The sequence below is a fragment of the Lepisosteus oculatus genome, chromosome 5, assembly GCF_040954835.1.
Source record: "Lepisosteus oculatus isolate fLepOcu1 chromosome 5, fLepOcu1.hap2, whole genome shotgun sequence".
In the NCBI taxonomy this organism is placed as follows: domain Eukaryota; kingdom Metazoa; phylum Chordata; class Actinopteri; order Semionotiformes; family Lepisosteidae; genus Lepisosteus; species Lepisosteus oculatus.
Genome location: NC_090700.1, coordinates 35,349,739 through 35,371,399, shown reverse-complemented (window position 1 = coordinate 35,371,399; position 21,661 = coordinate 35,349,739). Strand labels below are relative to the sequence as shown.

The 21,661-nt window shown below is 39.6% G+C and overlaps 2 long non-coding RNA genes across 2 annotated transcripts in view; one reads left to right on the top strand and one right to left on the bottom strand.

Moving 5' to 3' along the window:
* LOC138239150 (uncharacterized) overlaps window positions 1-21,661 on the bottom strand; it is a 251,060-nt gene that overhangs the window by 188,118 nt on the left and 41,281 nt on the right. The gene's annotated exons all lie outside the window — the stretch shown is intronic.
* LOC107076822 (uncharacterized) lies at window positions 17,798-18,597 on the top strand. Its single transcript, XR_001477954.2, has 2 exons — window positions 17,798-18,166; window positions 18,453-18,597. It is a non-coding gene; the product is annotated as an uncharacterized lncRNA (long non-coding RNA).

Sequence of the window (21,661 nt, the reverse complement as noted above, 5' to 3'; positions counted from 1 at the left end):
TGTTTAGCTGTGTTGCTGTGCATTACCCAGATGGGGGCTGCACTTCAGTGATAGATACACTGGGTCCCGTCTTTTACATAAAGCACTTTGAGATCCTTTAGAATAAAAAGCCCTTTCCAGATGTAAGGAATTAATGTTATTATTATGCTATTTTCAGTTATATATATTATAGTATATATTATTAGTATACCCCAGAGCAAGATACTTTAATAACCAAACTACCTTCACAAACCCCGCTGTATAAAGCGTTACAAACATGTTCAAACAAAAATAATTGTAGCCTCTGTAAGTTGCTTACATCATCATCAGCCACCTAAATTAATAGGAATCGACGACAAACAGAAACTCATGACCAAGCAGAACTTTTAGAATTATAGATTGGCAAGAGGGTCAAAATTCTGATATAATCCAGGTTTTGGTACGCTTGTATAACTCATGTTTTCTTTTTTTCAAATGATGTAACTTCTGTCCCAGGAGGGATGTAGGTCTGTTTCTGTTGTTGAGGCTGTTGAGCCCAGCGAGGCTGTTGAGCCCAGCAAAGCTTCGGTATGGATATCAGGCTTGAAAGCTACAGGGAAGAATAATGGGAACTCCACGTCTCCTTCCCCAGCAGCGTAATCCCTGTGCTATGGTTTTCTGAGGCTGTGTCAGGACATATGTCAACTGAAAATTGGATACAAGTCAACATTCTTATTTACAGGCTCTTTGGAGCAGCTTAATGCGCTTTGCAGGACAAAACAGCAAAATTCTAAAATAACAATGTAACTTATGTTTGAATAGGGTGCTGGCAATTACAATGGATTGTAATGCCCAAACTGCCATCTGGAGCTATTGGCTCTTTAAACTTCTTCTAATGGGGTTCTGAAAAGAACTGATGTCAAACCAAAAAATAAAACACAGAGGATCAGTCAAATACAGACGTGGTGGCCAAAATGGTAAACCAGATCATTCCTATTACAACGTAGCTCAGGTTCAATTTAGGCTAACCTGATCTCTTCTTCAATGCCATGGTACAGCATATGGGTGTACTAATGAAAGAATGATACAGCTTGCCTGGACTGTGTGCTGTTTATATCGGGTTTCAACACGTCTTTAAAATTATACTTATCTATAATTATTATTCCCTCTGATTGAGGTTGAATTTGTGAATGTGCAGTGTATCACACACAAAATAATCTTGAAAGACTACAGCTTCCTGGAGTTGACTCATTAGCTTCCTTTGGCGTCCTGATCATCTGCTTTTTAAAAATGGCAGATTATGTGTTCTGGTACTACTGAAGACATTTTTGCTAAAATGTGACCCACATTTTAAACCCTTATTAACTATGAAACAATGTTACATACTATTCAGCTTAAACAAATTCTAGACTGACCAGAAGCCAAAACACCACAGATATATTTGTTGGCTCCCATGGGTTTGACAGGATTGGAGAACAGAAGACATTATTCTGAAACACTGGCTTTTATTTATAACAAAAATCAACTATGCACAACTGCAAAAACAGAAGTGCAAAAAATGTAAACGAAATCAAGTTCCCTACATGTGCAAAGCGAAAACAGTGTTTCACACTCAAATTCATCACGCCATCCATATGCAACCTGGAGCCTATTACAGAACTATAGCACACAGAGTAGGGCTACATCCTGTAGAGTGCATCGGTTCCTTGTACACACACACACTTTGAACACACCAAGTCATCTAGTCAGCACATGGAGTCACCATAGCACCTGGAGGAAGCCCATGTTGCCATGGGAAAAATATGCCAACTTCAGAAGTTACCACAGGCTGAAACTGAGTCTAAACCGGAGGGGTGTGAGACAAGATGGGTACCCTCATCCCAATTCCAAAATTCACCCCAAACCCAAATCTACAGTATAGCTGCCTTAATAGTATTTGAAGGGCTTGAAGAATGAAATGAAGCATTCTCATGCTGGCCAGTCAGTGAGTCAGAACACCAAAGTGAGTCAGCACCTCAAACACCAACATGGGGAGCAAATAGCCTCTAATAGAAGAAAGAATGATTCTACTGCTACTATATTACTTTTACGTATGTTGAAGGAATTGGGTAAATGCTATAAATATGTATCCCATTCATGCACAAATATGCTGTTTCAGAAGGGTGGAAGTAGCCCAATTTTTTGCTGTCAAGAAATGTCCTCTTCGTTCTACTGAATGTTCTGAGTCATTCTCCCATTGTTTGTGTATGTTTGTGGTTTGTTTGTTTTGTTTGTGTGTGTGTCATGTTTGATCTTAAAGCCCTTCAGAGTGGCAGGCAGGCAAGTGCTGAGACAGCAAGCAGAGTGTGTCATACTGCAGCAGACAGCTCCTCAGCCTCCATGACACTGATCTACAGACAGGAAGGGCTGCATACTGATTCTCCTCTTGGAGGTGGGGAGGCTTTGTCATTTTACATACATACAAAGGTGTCGGAAACCTGCCATTCTTAAAAAATACTATTTCCACTCTGTAACACTGCATTATGTAGGGAATCAAGAAGCCTATATTCTAAAACCTTTAGACTTAATGTGTGACTGTCTGAAGTTCATTGCTACTGTGTCAGCATCCAGACAGGGCCTAGAGGACACAAGTGGAAGCTGGGATTAAATGTTTTAAAATTTGTGACCAGAAGGCGCTTCTTTCCACAAAGGGTTATCGGAGTCTGGAACAATTTACCCAGTCAAAATGTTGAATCTGATGCCCAGGGATCTTTTAAGAAATGGCTGATGAGTTTCTCTGAACAATTAACTTTCAGCAACCAAGAAACATACATATGTTGAACGGGCTATCACTGGCAATCTTCTTTTTGTTCTTTTTAATGTCAGTTGTGCCACAATTAAAGAATTAATGGAAAGGTCTTTATAGCAACTTTGATCTCCAGGGGCCAGGATAAAAGAGGTTTTCTTGTTTTTTATCATTAACTGTTGATAAGCATTAAAAAGTCTTCTGTTTATTTATAGCTGTTTATAGATAACAGTTTATAGCTGTTTATGCATATAGCTGTTTTACGCAGCTGTAAAAACTTTATATCAATTTATATATAGCTGTCTATAACGTAAAGAAACACACGTGTTCTTCTTGACTCAATGCTAAATCTAGGAACTCCTGAGTCAGAGGAGCAAAAGGGAGAAACTGTGAGTGTAGTGCAACACAAAAAAACTATTGACCTCAGATGGAAACTACACTTCTTAATAAAAACAGTGGAAGTTATTCAGCCTATTTAGCTCTTTTGGTTTATCAGCAGCTACTTAATCCAAGGACCTCATCTGTTTGTTGAAATCAGCTTCAACTCCATGGCAGAGTAACTTGGACCAGAAACATACTTTTACGAAACTTTTCCTGTAAAGAAGTGCCTCCTTTTCTGAACCTTAAATACACTTACACATAGTGTCCTCTGGTTCCTCCTGTACTGATGACTGTGTTGCGCTTGCGTGCTGAAGTGAAGAGCCTGGGGATGACATTCAACTGCAATATTTTCTCACATGAAGGCAATGCTTGTAGCCTAGTAATAAGCCCTGCCTGCCCTTACCTAGTTAAGCGAAAGGAGTGTGCTCTCTCTCTGGTTTATTTTCAAGGCCTTCTCAAGGCCTTCAGACAATCAATTGCCTGGCTGAGTGCTCTCTCTGCAGCATTCCCTCAGGTGCAGAGAGAGAGCTGTGCTGTGACCCCTGGGAGCAATGAGCTCTCCAATCACTGTGCTTTTCAGCAATTACCCCAATAAAGCACACACCCAGGTAATGAATGAATCAGAACCCATCATTAAATGCACTGTAGAACTATGATTGATCTGACTCTAGGTACATTTTATAGTACATGTCTGCAGTCAATACACAGCTGACTCATTATCACTTAAACACAGAAAAAAGTATTTATGCCTTATATGAATTGAAATGCAAATATCGTGTGTTCTGTTAATGTTTTTAATGTTGTTTTTTGTTTTGATAATCTGTAATGAATTTGTTATAGACTATTTGCTCATCAATCACAGTGGTTTTAGCTTCTTCAATTTTGTTTTCCTGCTAGGGTAGGCTCCAGTGGAATTAGCCTCACTTCAGATAACAATTAAGAGGCTTTTAAAAATACGTGGCAGCTTGACAAGATATAGGAAAGGGTGATGTACTGAGGGGTGTCGCAGGTATGGGGTGGGCTGGTTGTGTGGTAGTTTGTCTGCCAAGATTGGTGGTAACGCCAAGTGAACTGAGTGGCTTGTTGGATCAAGGTTGACTGGAGAAGGAAAGTGTGGCTTGGTCAGGTAGAGGTAAAAGAGAACTAGAGTCAGTGACCTACCGTGTGTGTGAGATGGAAAGTGAGAATGCTGTACTGTTATGGAGAATAGTTTGATAGTACTCTGTGTGTGCTAGGTTACACTGAGTAAGTAGTAATGGATACTCATTTACCTAGTATTAGAAGTACTTTTGTAGTTTGGTTACATCTTAATGAATGAGACAGAGAAAATGTATAGAGAGTATTTGGTGCGACTTGCCTAGCTGAGGGAATGGTAGCATATCTGAAAGGATAAGCTGCCCAGACCCCCTCCGACTTATTGAGGGGATTGAGCCAGGAAGTCTGCTGCAGGGATGTATGGGGAGGTGCGGGGATGCCAGAGATACAAAAGAAAGTCCCGGTTGCAAGCGGAGGTGTGCCAGATTAGGATATAACTTTCCTCCCAAACCTTTGTTATAAATCCCATTTCGTAGAAGGAACTGAAGTGTAAAAGATTAAGCATGATTGAAGGGAGAGTCTTGCGTGAGACAACGCGAAAACCCTGAGGGAAAGAGTACGGGTTTTGAGAAAAAAAGGGAAGATAAAGAGAAAGAAAGGATCCATTCTTCTTCTGAAGTGGGCCAACGTGGAGAAGATCAGTAGGGAGTGAGAAATTACCATATGGTCCAGTGATATTAGTATCAGGCTGTTTAAAACACCAATAAAGCCATGAATCAAGATACGATGTAAACTCAAAATTGGGCTGAGGGCACACATTCATAAATTCGAAGTGTAAGCTAGCTTTCTCTAGTCTAAACTCTCCTGGCTTAAAAAGCCTTACGCTGCAAAACCGTGAGCAGTATTGAATGGCACAAGCAGCATGAGAAACATACAGCACCTTCCTTAGCCTGGTCTTGATACCTTGCAGAATGTGCAACACTCACTTCTGGCACTCTCAGCCCAATTTCATAACTTGAAATTAGAGACTAACTCTGGTAACTCCCAAGGTAAGGTAGAGTGGAGGCATAATTTGAATTAGGTTGCTTTATTTGCTTATTTGCATTGCCTGCCTAAGAGAATGGCCACCTGTCCACGAAGATGAGGCTGACAGGAGTGCTCCCATTCTTCCACATGTTGGGATAGAGAGCAAACACAAGTCACCACGTTGCATTTCATCTCTCCCACAGCACACTTTCTAGACAGCAGCATTATCACCCTGTTGTGTGATTTCATCAGATCTCACAAGTTAATCAAGGTTGAGCCTGGCAGGTGTCAGGAGAAAACTCCAAAAACAATGTACTGTATATAAGACTAGAGGAGTTAACCCTGGGAATCGCTCCATGAGCGAAGTTGGGGTGGAGGGAGAGATGCAAAATACACAAGCTAGAAACATATTTCATATGATATTTATATGTAGCTAAACTGAAATGGGCAAGCTTAGGCTTTGACCTCCTACTGGACTTTAATTTAAAACTCTGTTTAATTGTTTAATTTCAAAGCACAGCCTAAATGACTGTTTACTTCTGTTATAAAGACAGGAGATGTGACTAGCTACATTATCAGTTTTAAAGCTGAGTGAAATATAAGCACAGGTATGTCTCTTTTGCTTGCAGGGCTTTCAGCATTATGTCTTTGCTTCACCTTTTATTTGTACTAATACTCTGAAGTCTAAAAATATATAAATATCCACTGTGCACATTTGCAACAGATTTCATTCTGCATTAAGTTCACCTGCACTGTTACTATAGCAACTATGTCCTGCCATATTTCTGTTCTGTATTTTTTTTAAAGGTTTTTACCAAAGATAGACAGATCAGCATTTTGGAAGGAATATGTTCTATTTTAAATGACACTTTCTGTTTTTAACTCGCCACCAATACCTTCAAATACCACAATTGGGAACAATACCACTTAAACAGAAATGGAATATAAATGGCCAGTGTCAGTAAACTTGATTAATCTGCAAGATAGGCAAAACTTGAGAAACTATCCTTACTGACATTGTTCCTTTTTCCGTTTCTCAGTTGCTGTGACATGACTTAGATCATAAAGCAGAGCTCCAACAGCTTTTGGCTACTGCTCATAAAAATATTATATCATCTGTCTGATTTGTTTATAGATTCAGTGACATTTATTTGCATTTTTTACTTTTTGGATCTCATCCTTGAGTGATCCTTTTCTATTGAAGAAGCTTCTCTCCACATGTATCTTGGTTTCTACCATATATCTGGATAGAAAGCAAACACAAGTCGTCATGTAACAATTTACCTCTCCCACAGCCCAATTTCTAGACAGCGTCATTAACATCTTCTTGTTTGGCCTCATCAAATCTCAGAAGTTAGGCAAAGTTGGGCCTCACAATTACTGGGATGGAAAACTCCTAAAACAATGTACATAAGAGTTCCGCCCTAATTACATTCAGTAGTTTGGTCAAACCTTAATTAATACAACTAGGCAACAAAGTTTATTGGGAAAATGTACTGAAAGTTCTTTTTCCCGTACCTTCGGGAAAAGGCTGGCAGAACCCAAAAAGAGATCAAATAAGCCCCAGAAAAAACTCACTCAGAAACTCAGAAAAAACTCTGTATGGCAGAATCGAATCAGAAGTACTGAATTAAGTGGCCTAGCTTGCTTCGCCCATTTTCCTTCGTCTGAATGAATGAAGGAGGGAGATGGGACATAACGGTGAGAAGGGAAGACAGAAGATAAAAGTTGGAAATGCTGAATTGGCAGGTTTGGTCTGTCTCTGGCAAGAGTAAACACAGAGTACAAAGAGATGCAAAAAGATGTGCAAATAGGTACTCAGGAGGAGAGGTTTTTCTAGGAGAGTGGAAGTGGGTGAGATTGGAGTACGACAACCATCTGAGGTAGAGTTTAAAAAACACATTTGTTGAAGACATTTTCTCAACCTGATCTACTGTGTAGTGGCGCCCTTCATGCATAATGGATGTTGCTTGTTAATCATCTAGGTGCTGCACTTCAGTGGTGGATGAAGTTATACCTCTCCTGTGTATAAGGCACTTTTTACCTTGCTGTGCAATTCATTATCTACAGACTTCTCAAAAACCCTTTAAGTGAACAGACTTGCAATAGACAAAGATGCAACTGAGAGAATGAGCTACCAGCCAAGGAAAAAGTTGGATTTTCTGATCATTTTGTAGGGATGCTTGAGTAGTTTCTACTTTCCATCTGAGTAAGAAACAACCCTATCGTTTCAAGACAAAAAAATCAATCTATCGACTTGAGCCATGGACTCAAAATATAATTATAATTTTTGTCAAGCCCACAGTGCAAAGCCTTTGCACAGGAAGAATACAGAGTAGCTGCTAAGCCTATGATAATCTTGAGTTTGGACTCTCTCTTCCACTTGGCTGAGCAATAGCTTGTTCAGACCAAGGCCATGGAAATACCGACAGGAGTAGCAGAGAGAATGGAATTCTCACAGGTTCAGGCTGCTGTTTTCCCCCCAAACTATTCTGATGTCAGGAACTAAGCTTGCTAAGGTTTATCTGAGACAGTAGTCTGGAAAGGGGCTGTAGAGTAATTCATCAATCTATTTTGGTTGTCAGGCACTCAGGAGTAAGATTAATTTTGCCCTGTGCCAGATTCTCACACCTCTCTTCCATCTGCAGATAACAAGCCTTCTGAGCATGATTGTCATATTTCAAGAAAATCTCAAGGATTAAAAATATATATATATTTATTTTAAAGGGGTGAAATTATTCTTTCAGCCTAGAATAACTTTTAAGGCACCAGATTAGGAGGTATGTCAAACCAGGACATCAGGGGCTTCATAATGGATAAAACTACACTCCTGGCCCAGTCTTAAATCTAGGGGCTCAGTGCCAGGGAAAAATACTTAGAGCTCAGAGAAAGGCCAGAATATCAACTTAAACCAGTGTCCGTGGAAATGTAAAAACACGCTTGACATATACATATTGTGCACAGATGGTCCTGTTTATTTTTTTTGTCTTCTAATGCAAAATAATGAAGGAATTACAGCTGTCCAGTTCAGCTGCCCCTTCACATGTAGAGCAAAGGTCAGTGGACAAACTCTCCAGTCCGTATTAGATGGGAGCAGCTGGGTGATTTGCATTTTGTGCTTTACGCGATATTTAAATTTCATGTGTGACAGTTTAGTTTTACCCTGCTCATGCCTTTCCTTGGCTGAGGAGCCAATTGTGCAAAGCTATTACCTGTGCGCATCTTGACTGAACATAAAAATATGATTTGCTTAATATGTTGTCTGTAAACAAGCGTCTGTGACCTTAGACACACAGATCTCAGATCTTCATCGGGGGTTGAGGTGAAAGAATAGAACTGGGAGAGCATCAGCATTTCTCCTTCAGTTTTAAAACAGCACTGGGAAGAGTGAAGCCTCATTAAGGATGAGGAAGGGTTCCACAAGTGGGAACCTTAAGCGATTAATAAGCACATTGGAACACAAAGTGGCATTCGCTTTGCTCCTGCATGGTGCCCTAGCTCTCAACTGCTCTTAATTGTGCAGCTCATTAATTAATGTAATTCATCAGGCACTCTATCTCAGCTGGAACCCTCTCCTGTAAATCTCTTTTAACCGAGACCTAGCATGGCTCTATTATTTACCACCAAGGCTGACAGCCCTTGTTTAATCATTTTAATTATTTTTTCTCCCTTTAATGGGAGTTGTGTGCATTGTAAATAAGTAATGGATGTAGGTGAAGCTTCTCTAATTAGAGGGGGAAGTAAATTAGGTGCAGACAGGGTGCTGAGTCTACAGTCTTCTTGTCTGGTGACAGCCCAGGCTGCACAACTCCTTCAAGTTACTGTCACTTGAGGTTAGAGGCCAGACAGAGGACACAACCCCTTTTTTCTTGATCTGTTATCAACACTGGGACAGAAAACAAAAATCCTCCAAAAACCAGGCAGTCTGAAAGTTTCAGTCCAGGCAGTTTGCTCATGTATGTAACATAATATACTTGTGTGTCAATATGTGCTTGTGCATGTTAAGGCTTTGTTTTTATTGTTTTATTGTTGCGAGGCTATACTGTAAGGCTAGAAATAGACACCGGTTACATTTTTGTTTGTAAACAAAAATGTGTGTACATCCATGGGCATACAATACTGGCATACTATTTCATATCTGGAACACATCGTGCTGACTTCAAGGAGCAAAAGCAAGACAAGCATCTACATCCTGTCATTCCAGTCTAACGTCACAAGTCGATTTTAATGGTCATCTGTCTCAGGTTAGTTAGATTCGAGTGAGGAAAGAGAAGGAGTAAGTGAGAGAGAGGGAGAGAGAAAGACAGATATATGATTGAGGTTCCAATCAATACAATGCAAACCAGATATGTGTTCTAATCACTTTAGGAATTTGAAGAAGACCTCTTCCTTCACAGCTTCACACAAACACTGTAACATTCAACCTGCTGCAGGTCAAAGCAGCTGCCAGCATGTTTCTCGAGACGAGGTTAGCAGGGTGGCAACTACTTTGTTTGACTCACTGAGTCAGTGATTCGACTTGCAGTGTTCAATACAACCACACTGCCACAGGCATGCCAGTTCCCCCCTGCACACCCACACCCAGGCAGTAAAACATGCCAGGACTGCCTCGTGGAGACTGAGTGCTCACTGGCAGACCTACAAACATCTGAAACTCATCCCGGCCAGACGCTCGCTAGTGCAGAAACAGAGCTGCATTTAAGTCCTTGTTTTGCACTGTGGGCCAGACCATTTGATGATTATCAACCATGTCGCATTCTTGACTTGTGGCTGCATAATATCTGTTTGGATTTTCAGACTGTGCCAAAGGTAATTCCATTGGAATTAAAAAAAACTTAATGGCCAAACCTCCCTTGTTTTGCTTCTTTTCATTTCTGTACTCATCAGTATCCATCCCCTAATGAACAGAACTCCTCGCTGGTTATCAGTGTTAGTTTAAGAAGAAGAAGCTTGCACTGCACACGTTTGGAATAATATACACTATGCTAATTTACAGGAGGATGTTTCAAAGGAAAACGCACCTGGTGGAATTTTTAAAATGACACTCATTTGCATCAAAAACCATATTCATACAGAAGTCTAATGCTGCAATAAAATGACAATAGCATGCATTCACTTTAGATGCTATTTATCATAAGAACCATTTTGACAAATATTATATAAAAACCAGATTCATTCATATACGACGCACTAAACTAATTTTATTAGTATATATCTCCCCATTCTAAAATGCACCCACTAGCAGCAGAGAGGGGATGTTTGCTGAGATGTAGAGGGTCCAGAGTCTGTGATCAGAACAATACTAAAGTTTACCTAAGCTAATTAAGTTCTGGGTAAATGATTAAATGTCAGTCAACAGTCCAGAAAACAGACCATATAAGATCAGATCAGGAGAAGGAAAGAGGGGAGAAAAGAGAAAAAAAGATCAGATCACATGAGAGCGAGGAGACAGAAACAGACAGAAGTTTGTACCAGGTGAGAGTCCGTTCTTCGTGATCATCAAAAAAACCTGATTGGAGCATCCAGAGATAGTTCCTGAGCGAGGAATCCCTCAGTTTGAAACTTTCTTAACTCCACCGTCGCCTACCTCAGCCTGTCACAATATGAACACAGAGACCAGTAATCTAAAATGTGTAGAGTGTAAAAGGCTAACTGTTGTAATTTTGAAAAATCCTGGAAAATCTTCGAACGCCTTGAAAATACATATCTTGAATTTCAATCCATTGGTGAAAGTAGTTAATCTCTTTGAAGAGGATTTTAGTCATCTTGTCTGTGTAATATTTATTTCTGTTAACTAATTGGGTGAGATTTATTATATTATTTATTATATTATATTATATTATTTATTATATTATATATTTATTATATTTTCCATCTTTCTTAAAAAACACAACAACATGGTTCAAAAAAGGACACAACATCCTGCTATTCAAATGTAAGAAGCTCTGCTATTAGTAGAAATCCTCCCAGCAGAATCTTCAAAGCTCCTGTCTAAAAGAAACTTAACTGAGTTCCCAATGTATACTGTATGAACAACAGAAAATAATTTATTAAACATGTATTTATAAAAAATATTATTTTATAATATAAACTTCATTGCATTATCTAACTTTTTTTTGTATTCTAACACTTAAACATTCTAACATTTCGAGTTTATTTGCTATTCATCAGCTTGATGTGATATGGGTTAGTGGCCATATTCCACCAAGACCCGAGTTAACATTTAAAGTAAATATCAATTCTTGTTTGCTTGACTATTTTTCCACATGTCTGAACTTTGACTTAGAGGTCCAGAAGCACACTGTAAAGTGAAAGAGGAACAGTTTGATCGAAATTGGATTGATCACAAATTTTATACACAAGGGCTCTAGGTAACCCCAGGATGAAAATCCAACGGTATGTTTTAATTACCTCACGTCGGAGAGAACAATTATATTAGATGTTGAAAATATCCCCTTGGAATGCTACCTGCTCTCTCTGACTGCTGCAAACTTTTTCTTTGTGAGACAAATAGATTGGCCTGTTCTTTCAGAATTAATATTGTGCAGTATCCTAAACTACATGTTCAGAAACAGCAGTCACTGGAAACTGTTACATTCTCTGCTTGACTTTACTCTGGAGAAAGTGGAAAGGTGCACATGTTGTGAACAATCCTACCTCTTGCTGGATAAAGCACAAAATCAGCAGCAAAAACTCACACATTAGAGTTAAGGTTCTGTCTGCTGTCTTGCACTGCCATATTTGTGTTCCCTGAAATGACAGCAGGAGGGACTTCTGGGGAGACCCAAGGGGTGCAAGGGTAGGACCTAAAACATATGTTCTAATACCCTATTTATTTTCTCTTAGTGGCCACAAGAGTATATTAACTACTTTTGATAGAGCCTGGGCCTGTCATTTGGTTTACATTCTTTAGCAAAACTAAGGAGCAGACACTGAGGTATTATGTCTAGCAGCCAGTTAATGGTAATCTCATTCTAATCAGCATCTCCCCATTAAGGTGGTGTTCATAGCTTTTAGTTATCTTTTTTATAATTGAATAATTATACTGAATAATTAACTAAAATGACAAATAAGGGGACATTTTCATGCAGATATACTTTGTTTTTGAGAAATCATGATGAAATAACCCTTTCTTTTAGTCACCTCTAGGTCATATGTTGGTTCTTTGTGAATACCAAACTAGTTCCTAACACACAATGTCCATCTTCTGTATAAAGCCTAGTTAGGCACATATTAAATGACACCAATACCCTATGTTTTATTAAAATGCATGTATTACATATGTAATAGCATTTGGTAGCAGTCACCAACCAGAGTTTTAGAAATAAAGTAAAGCTTATGGAAAACACATAAAATGTAGTAATAAATATCCATTTTATATTTTAATAAGCTACATATTTTTATTAATATTTCATAGCATCTTTATTGCCCAGGTAATAAATGTCCATAAAGAGCTGAACTGTGAAGTACTTTGGCTGAATCACTATTTACAATTAGCACATATTCCTCATGTCAATAACTTTTGAAAGCCAGGCAGAGAAACCACAGTCAAAATTATTCAGAAACCTAAGGCACTTAAACATGACAGCATTGTCATATCTCCTCTTAGATATTGAACAGTATGAAGTAGTGTTTTTCCCGCTCATATTCTTTTGTGTTTGTTATTCTGTGTAAGGAATCAAGAGCTTGTGGATCTCTTCTTCGAAAACAGTGTGCCAACCTGCTGTATGTGGTGCTATACTTGGGTAAATGCTTTGAGTTTCTTAAAAAGTGCTCATAAGCAAAACTGTTTTTTTTTTTTAATCTCTTGCCTCCATCTCATTAAAATGACATTTGGAGAAAAGTAGGAGTCAAGAGAATCTATTCATGAGAACACAATAAGGACCAGGGTCAGTGCTCTTTGGTAAAAACTAGAGATCTTGCGTAAAAAGAGGACACATGTGGAAACTTACCCTTTGAAAAGCACTTCAGCATCCTAATTGAAAAAGAAAGTACTGTGTAAATGCAAACTGTGCTGCTGTCTACCGAGGTGCAGGCCAGGGCAGTTTCAAGCAAACTGTCAGTCTCCCTATAAGACCAGCCAGCTGTGAATTTGAACTCCTGCAGCTCAACCCAGCCAAATAAACAAGTAAATAAACCTCCAGAGCAGTGAGAAAGGTATTTGAAATCGGGGTGTCACAGCAACTGAGTCTCCAAACCTGAAATGCCACCGTATTCTCAGGAACAGACGGCTGTCAGGCTGCTGCACGCTGACAGAGTGAAAAGATTAAGCCTGGCGTCTGGAGAAATCACAACTCAGAATTTCACCAAAATGTCAAGGAATCTCCCTGGACAGCTCAGAGCCAGAAAAACAGACATTGCTCTTCCCAAGTGAGGCACCGAGCCGCAGACAGCGAGCAACTGCAATTTAGACAAAAACTCTTTGCTTTTTCCTTCCCTGCCAAGCATGGAGAGGAACTCCACACGCCGGCATGCAGCTACCTTCTCTCATCTCAGGTCTTCTCACATACAGCACTAGGATCAAAATTGTTTTATACCACACAGTTACTAAATTTGTAAAAGTAGACAAACACCTACTGATGCAAAGTCAGAAACAAATCCATGCATTTGTGGTACCTTGATTTCTCAACCCCAAGTGTTGGGAAGAAGCTCCTATACAATCTCATCACCCAGAATTAGAAATGTGCGTATTCTTTTGTAGCCTGCATCAGAATATTATTATAGAGTATGTACGTCCCTGCCTGTGGTTATGGCTGCAGATGCATTAAGTTAACCTGTTAGCCTTTTCCTTCATCACTGGACCAGTGAACCACTGGTCTTGTTTAAACCAAAGACCCCTGCACATGTTCCTGAAGGATGACTACATCTTTGGGCTTTCATTATAAAATGAGTTCTTAATTACTGGGGTCAAAGAAGCCATTAAGTGTCTGATTAGGCCTTTCTTGTAACTTCTTCCAGCTTTTGAATAATGTAATGCGATTAGCAATTAGAATCCGCCTTACCAAATCTTTCAACCTGCAAAACTTTACCAAGATGCCTGAGCTGTCTCAATGTAAGCTCTGCTTTGCAGATTGAGAGCTCGCCTGTTTTAGGTGACTGGAATTTAAGCAGTTGGACTAAAATCAAAGAACTCTTTATTGTTTAAGTGTTCATTCTCAAGTGCACCTGTATAGCAATAAGAGTCGTCAATAGAGCCGCTGAACAAGTACGTTTTTAATAAGGCTCTTGTGGAGCCTAAACAAGAAAAACAAGAAAATGAGAGTTGCATTTTTACTAAATGTCATGCCAACAATACACCTACAACAGGGTCTTTTTGAAACTAAGAAGGCAATGCAGGAAACCTTTTTTGTGCATCTGGTTTAATCTCTTTTTAGCAGCAATATAAATATTCATTTCTTGACTCCCAACTGTACCTTACATTTCAACTTATGGTGCAGTATCATTGATGTGGCCATTGTAACAGACTGAATTATTGAATCCGGAGTCCAGGGGCATCACATATTTATTGACTACCACTGAGCAGACACAAGTGATCTCAGCCACAGCAAAGAGACTGCACCAGTGTCTGGGATAGCACAGAACTCTTCCATCTTCCAAACCAGGATCTTGTCAGGCTAATCTAGAATACAGGACAGTGAAGAACTCCATTAGAGTCTGGGATGACCACACTAGTGTTCCGGTTCAAGATGTGGATCCTCCACAGAGTTTGCCATCGCGAGACACTTTGCCCTGACACTCTGTGAGGGGGGCTCAAGCTGTTCTCTGAAGTATGGAGGTTATACTCGTGAATGCATAAATTGATAAACAGAACATCGTTCTTCAGAGCCAAAAAGGAAGCAGAAAGTACAGGATTAAAGAAACACAAAGGCTTGATTCAAGTAAAGCTGTTTGGTAACGTAAGAAAAAAGGAATTGTGTTCTTTTATCTCAAACCACAGACAAGGCTTCACTGACGTTAGCCTGCTTAGTGACGTCAATCAAAAATAACACCGGTAAGTAACTAAAGGAAGAACCTAATCACACCTTAGGTCAACAACTGTTCTTCAAGTTTTAGTTCTTATACTAAGGAGCCATCGCTCAGGACATGAACGATGCCTCAACAGGGCTGAGGTCTTTTACCTACTTCATTTTTAGCCACTTAAATTGTAGTTGGTCTTAATTCTGCATGAATTTGTGTCCCAATGTGTGCATAATTTCTTTTGAGAATAAGTCATTTTTATTTGGAGATATAGTTGTATTTCATTTAATTTTGGGGCAATCCTAAATTTTGTTTTAATACTTATTGCCCCACAAAAATAAATATGCCAAGGAGAGGTTGCTAATGTAATAATAGTATAAAAAGTTTAGAATCAGGTTGCACAAAGGCTTTTGCATCCTGATTTGCAGTCATGCCAGTGGCCAAAATTATAAATCCAGTATCACCACTATTGTCTATGGTTTCAGAGCGGCAGAAGGGCTCTCGTCAGCACATCATGGGTTATTAAAGGTCAACACACGTCAATGGAGTACAACAGAGTTTAGTGCACAGCTGGAGAGTACCCTGAGTCTCGACAGATTACTGTATGTCAAACAGAGCAGAGCTGTGACAGTCCAACAGAGGGCAGCACAAAGCAATGTGTGGCTCAGAACAGTGGCTCCTCCAGCGCTGGAGGCACATTATGCCTTCTGGGTTTTATTCCAGCCGGGCTAGACATCTCCTGGGTCTTCAGGTTCATTAATAGCGAATAATAGCATTAGATAAAATAATTACATATCCATTTCATTTTATATTTAAACTTGGGATTCCTATTTTTTTAATGATTCTGTGAAAGGAGCCCTTAGAAAGGTGAAATCCTCATTGGTTTATACAAAGAAACACCACAAAAGTTTCGGTTTAACAGCTTCAGCCGAATTAGGAAATGTTAGCTGATCGGTAAATTTGAACTCTGCTTTAGGACAGCCACAAGAGTCACGCACTAAAACGCTTGTGGCTTTAGGACAGCCACAAGAGTCACGCTGGCTGTTGGCGGACGTGACCACAAGATAACCACAAGAGGGCGTCCGCACACTACTGAAAAAAACATGTAGTACGCTATTTCTCAGCGCGCTACCAAAACGGAGGATTTACTGCATTCTAAAACTATAAACAAAACACATAAACATAAACGCTTAATATTTCAATTTAATATTACTATTTTTATGTATATCCTAAAAGGCACGTTTGTTGTTGCTGTTGTTAGTAACACAAACAGATGTAAAAACAGACTCGTGGATACAATCTGGCCGGCTCAGCCCACTGACTCAGCCTAGAACCCGGCAACCCGCTCCAGACATGCTCTCATGACTCAAGCGACGCACCTCAGACCCTCTTCGGCCTATCAATGCATGGCTTACTAAGTGGTCACACAGACGGAGTAACCAAACACGGGCCTGATGAGATTCAGAGCTGTCCCAGCGACTCACAATTGCTTTAGAATATTTAGGTATCTATATATACAGTATATACGGATAAAAGAACTGAAAAATATCTAATATATTCTAAATTACTTCATTAGCAATCCTACGTGCCACTAAATAGCATGATTCCACGGTCAGTAACCTTAACCTGATGTGCAGTCACGTGCATTTATAATAAAAACGCATTTCGCTTAATAATTCAGCAAATGGAAATAGGCGTGGGTGTACATTTTTCTTCCGTTGCATTCACGATTGTGTTGTGTGCGCACCAAATTCTTTATAGACAAAGTGACGCAGTTATTGACCAAAGAAAAACGTAAACAAATAGTTTTGGAGGTTGCCATGCGAGATAAAAGGACGAGACTACTCGAAGTAAATAAAGAGTTAAACCGGCTTTAACCGTCCTTGGTTACTGCTGGAAATTAATCTAGGGGAAAGGTTAGCAGTCTGAAGCTGCAATTTTTCATTAGTCCACCGGACGTCAGCAATACACAGCAGTTGGATCTTCTCCGACGTGTCGGGCCTCGGCTGCTGAGACAGGCTGGGGGCGGAGAGTGCCCGGAACAAGTGATGTAGCGAAATTAAAAGGTACCACAAAAAAACAAGTAGAGAACAGATCATCGCCACCTGGTGCTGCCGAAAACAACGCGCAATGAATTACTAAAACAAGAAAACTACCTCTCCTCTCTTCTTTCATTAACAACCAGTGGAAATTCCTTGTGTGGTGCTGCCAATAATAAAACGAAGCGTAATAATTCTATTTAAAAAATCCCCACATTGTCACAAGACATTCAGTAACAAGCAGACTGGGATTTCCTCCACTTTTCACTTTCAGCATAACAATTTAAAGAAAAACAGAGCTAAAATAAACACGACGCAGTTCCCACTCCAACTGTGAGTAAGTGTTGGTGTCTAGCAGTATGTTCATGTACTCACTGACTCACCAGGAAAAGATTAGTTAGGCCACACAAATAAAGATGCTGATAAATACCAGTATATTACAGTGAGTGGCCATGACCCATGGATAAAACAGTAGCAGCTAAACTTTAAGCAGGCAGTGAAGAAACAACTCGCATGTCTGTGTCCATCAGGTCAAACTTGGGTGTCACACAGGGCCTGCATCAAACGGTTATGCTGAAACAATATTTATGCTCCAGGGACACAAACATCACGAGAAACTGGACAGTTACACTTGTGTTTATTTTCATAAGCCAGGGGTCAGTTAACAAAGATGAGTGCTCAATCCTGTTTCAGTCTGCAGAAGAAACCGTGACTCTATAAAATAGTCTGATTATCAGAAAAACATATTTTATACAGTACATGGAAGTGCTTTTATTTAGCAGAACAATGAACAGCCTTGTTTGTTAACAAAATTCATAGCACCGGCGTGACATTTGTTGTCAAGCAACAAATATCTGTCTGTTGTCTTTCGGAAAAGCAGTTTGCCGAGACATGTTTTTGGGGAAACATTTCGCAACAAATCCTGCTTCCTACTGTTGTCATCCGTAATAATAAGTGATCACATGAACAAGAACCTTGATGTGCTGTAAGTACTTGTGTTTGGCAAAGTCGTCTCTGTTTTCCTGGAATATGGGGGGTGGGGGAACAGAAGCAAAATAAAAACAGCAACAGGGTGAAGACAAAAAGTGAATTGAAAGAAAACTCAGTGAAAAAATGTTGGGAATGCGGGCTTAGTGTTGATACGGAAACTCTGTGTTTTGTTTGGAGGCAAACATGAACACTAGTGCTGGGGACCGGGTGTCTCTCAGCCCTGAACAGGAGACAGCCTGGCTGTTTTTCATTTCCCTAATGAGTGTTCTGTCCTGTGACAGGACACCACTGTTCTTATGGATGAACAGCTCTGTGGTCAACAGCCACCTGTGACGTCGCTTCTAGAGCTGTGATTTGTTCTGCAGCATGGAAATCTGAGAGAAGAAAATTAAAACTGGAATGAAGGAATAAAAATTATTTTGTTGACTATTTGCTGTTTTCTTTTGTGCCCAAGAAGTCTTATGGGGGCTGCCAAAAGAAAATTCATGGTATTATAAAAACAATTTAAACTCATGCAGGTGTAACATATCTTGAGGTCTAGTAATTTACCTAATGCATTACGCGCACATCACACAGTGTAGGGAACACTTTAGACATGCAACAAAGGGGAGCATAGCACTAAAAATTGTAATGACACACTGGCAATTTGAATAGAATATGAGAAACAAGTTCTATTCAGATCTCAGAAAACCTGTTTTTTTCCTGCTGGAAGGAAAGCCACATAGTCTACTGAAAACTATCTTTAGATTTTTTGATCACTAAGAAAAAGTCCAAGATTACCTGGGTAATTCCAATGTGGTGAAACAGCAGGAGTAACCATATCTAAACAGGAGAAGGTAGAGGAAAGCCTAGTAGTAAAAGGAGTAAATCATAAAACTGATGTCCGACAAACTATTGCTCAAAGATCTGTACAGGCTGTTGAAACAATTCTGTCATAACAGAAGTCTTAAAATGGACTGTTTTTTTGGCTAAGGGACAGCCAAGAGATCTGCTCTTTTGACAAACATTAAGTGTGGTCCACCTAGGAAGTGATGCAGATATGTGGTACTTCTTAATAAATGCTGAAAGATGTGTCTCGGAGAGAGAACCAGAACTAACTTCCTCTGCTCAGTCACGCACCATAACAGTGTAGTCTGGCCTAGAGCAGCATGCAAGGCCATGAGACTCATCTTTTTCAGGAAGATATGGCCATATATGAGCATGATGAATTTTCAAACGTCTGGCCTGTTAAGGTTCCTCTTGTGGTATTGATTATCAGCAGGCTATGTCTAGCACAAATAACACTCAGCAGCATTACAGGAGCAGCTCTGTGGAAGAAGTTCCTTTTTACTTTATATTGAATCCTTGAAACTGAAAATCAGTTGAGTTCATAGCACTTCCTTCCTATCCATAGACTAGCCATTGACAGGCAATTAGAGATTGGTACACCTACCTACTAATTACCAATTTTCACATTCAAAATAATTTTCTTGCATTGTGAAACAGAAAAAAATAATGGTTGCATTCATAGTAACTTCCTTGTTTTTATAAAACAATATCACTCCAAAATAACCCCCAAAGCTGTACCTTGTAAGATATTTAGCTTTTCATCCAAAACTTTCTGCCTCCAGAAAAGGAACAACATACAATAAATGAGATTTTTTTGTGTGTTTATCCATTAAGGTGGTACAACACAGTAAAATGGGGATTCTGTGCAACCTAGAGCCAGTCTGCTGCCACCTCTGTCCTTCCAAACCAAATCCGCTACAGGTGACAGGGGCTTGGTTCATGTATCTACAAAGCAGGCACAATACAGGCAACGGGAATTCTGTCTGTCTATCTACAGGGAGATACAATGCAGACAATATCCATTCTGCCTATCTATCAGGGAGATGCAGCACAGACAATGGAAATTCTATCTGTTTATCCATAGGGAGGTACAGCACAGGCAATGGGAATTCTGTCTGTATATCCACAGAGAGGTACTGGACAGGCAATGAGAATTCTGTCTGTATCTCCATAGAGAGGTACAGCACAGGCAGTGGGCATTCTGTCTGTATATCCATAGTGAGGTACAGCACAGGCAATGGGAATACTGTCTGTCCACTGGGAGGTACAGCACAATCAGAGGGAACTCTGTCTGTATATCCACATAATCTATCATATAATTCCAACCAGGCTGTAGCTGTAAGAGCAGCAATAATAATTATAATATTTTCAAGACCTCTTCTCTTACAGTGCCTATGGATTTTTAATAATTTGGGATTTCAAATTAACATGTCATCCAATGAACAGCACCCCCTGATCTATAACAGTGACCCCAGTCACCATACTGGGATTCTGCTTGGAAAAATCTCATCTGGAGGGAAGAGAACTAACTAGTGATCCATCTAGAATGTCAGTTTAGCTATTAAGACATCTGAAGTAAAATAAAATGCTTCCTTTGAATTTCTCTATCAAAAAGGTCACACTGGAATTTCAATCATTCAATAAATTTCAATCTTTTTGGAAAGGTTCTCAAAATGTAATCCAAAACATTCTTTTCCCATAGTGGCAGAGATTTACAGCAGAATGACCTCTTACTTTTACATAAATCCCTCCACCCCTTCCATCTGAGGGAGAAAAACAGGTTTGAACGAGAGTGGTCCCTTAGGTGGAGTGGGGGCTGGGGTCGTTAAAACTTTACATTAAACAGTCTCTCCGGGGAATGCAAACAGGCTGAAAAGCTAAGTGTAGTTAGAGATTTAACAGAAAAAAATAATGACAATACTCTGAAGAATAGAAATCCGTGCTCTCCTGTCACTATGCATCTAAAAAGCCTTGCTTAACAAAGCTCACCTGACAAAGGCTTATAAAAGCGAGCTGTATGCTTGACTGCATTGCTGGATGTTATGTTGATCGTGAACATGGCAGTACAAAACAAGGGTGTGGAGGACCACAGTCCAGCAGCAATGTTTAAACATCTAAAATATTTGTTCTTCGTAATAAATAATTCTCAGGTGACTTTATCTTTCAGATCCACAGCTATTCATAGTCACCTTCTTGAGGTGTACAGCTTTGGTCTGCTGTTCGCTTTTTGCTTGTTAAAGAACTGTCTTTAAAACGTAGAACACACAGATCTTGTAACCTGGGCATCAGGCAGAGACTTGGCACTGGCCTATCAGTAAGTCATTTTGATATTTTCATGGTGATATTTTCAGCAGCTGCTAAAAAAGAAACAAATTCTTGTTGAAAAACAATATGAGCCATAGGTTAGGAACTTATAGTGCTGCATTGCTTGTCAATCTGGTATCACAGAAGACAAGCAGTTACAGAGTACCAAATCCTCATCAATCCAACTAAATACAAAACAAAATCTCTGGAGGTTTAGTACTTATTGGGGGAATTCTCAAAACCTTGTGCCCTTTCTTCCTCTCTAAAACATCCAGCTGATATACTCAAATTCATTTCGAAAACATAAAAATTTCATTTCTAATTTTTGCATCAATGTTGTCTCTTTCTAGAAGTGGAG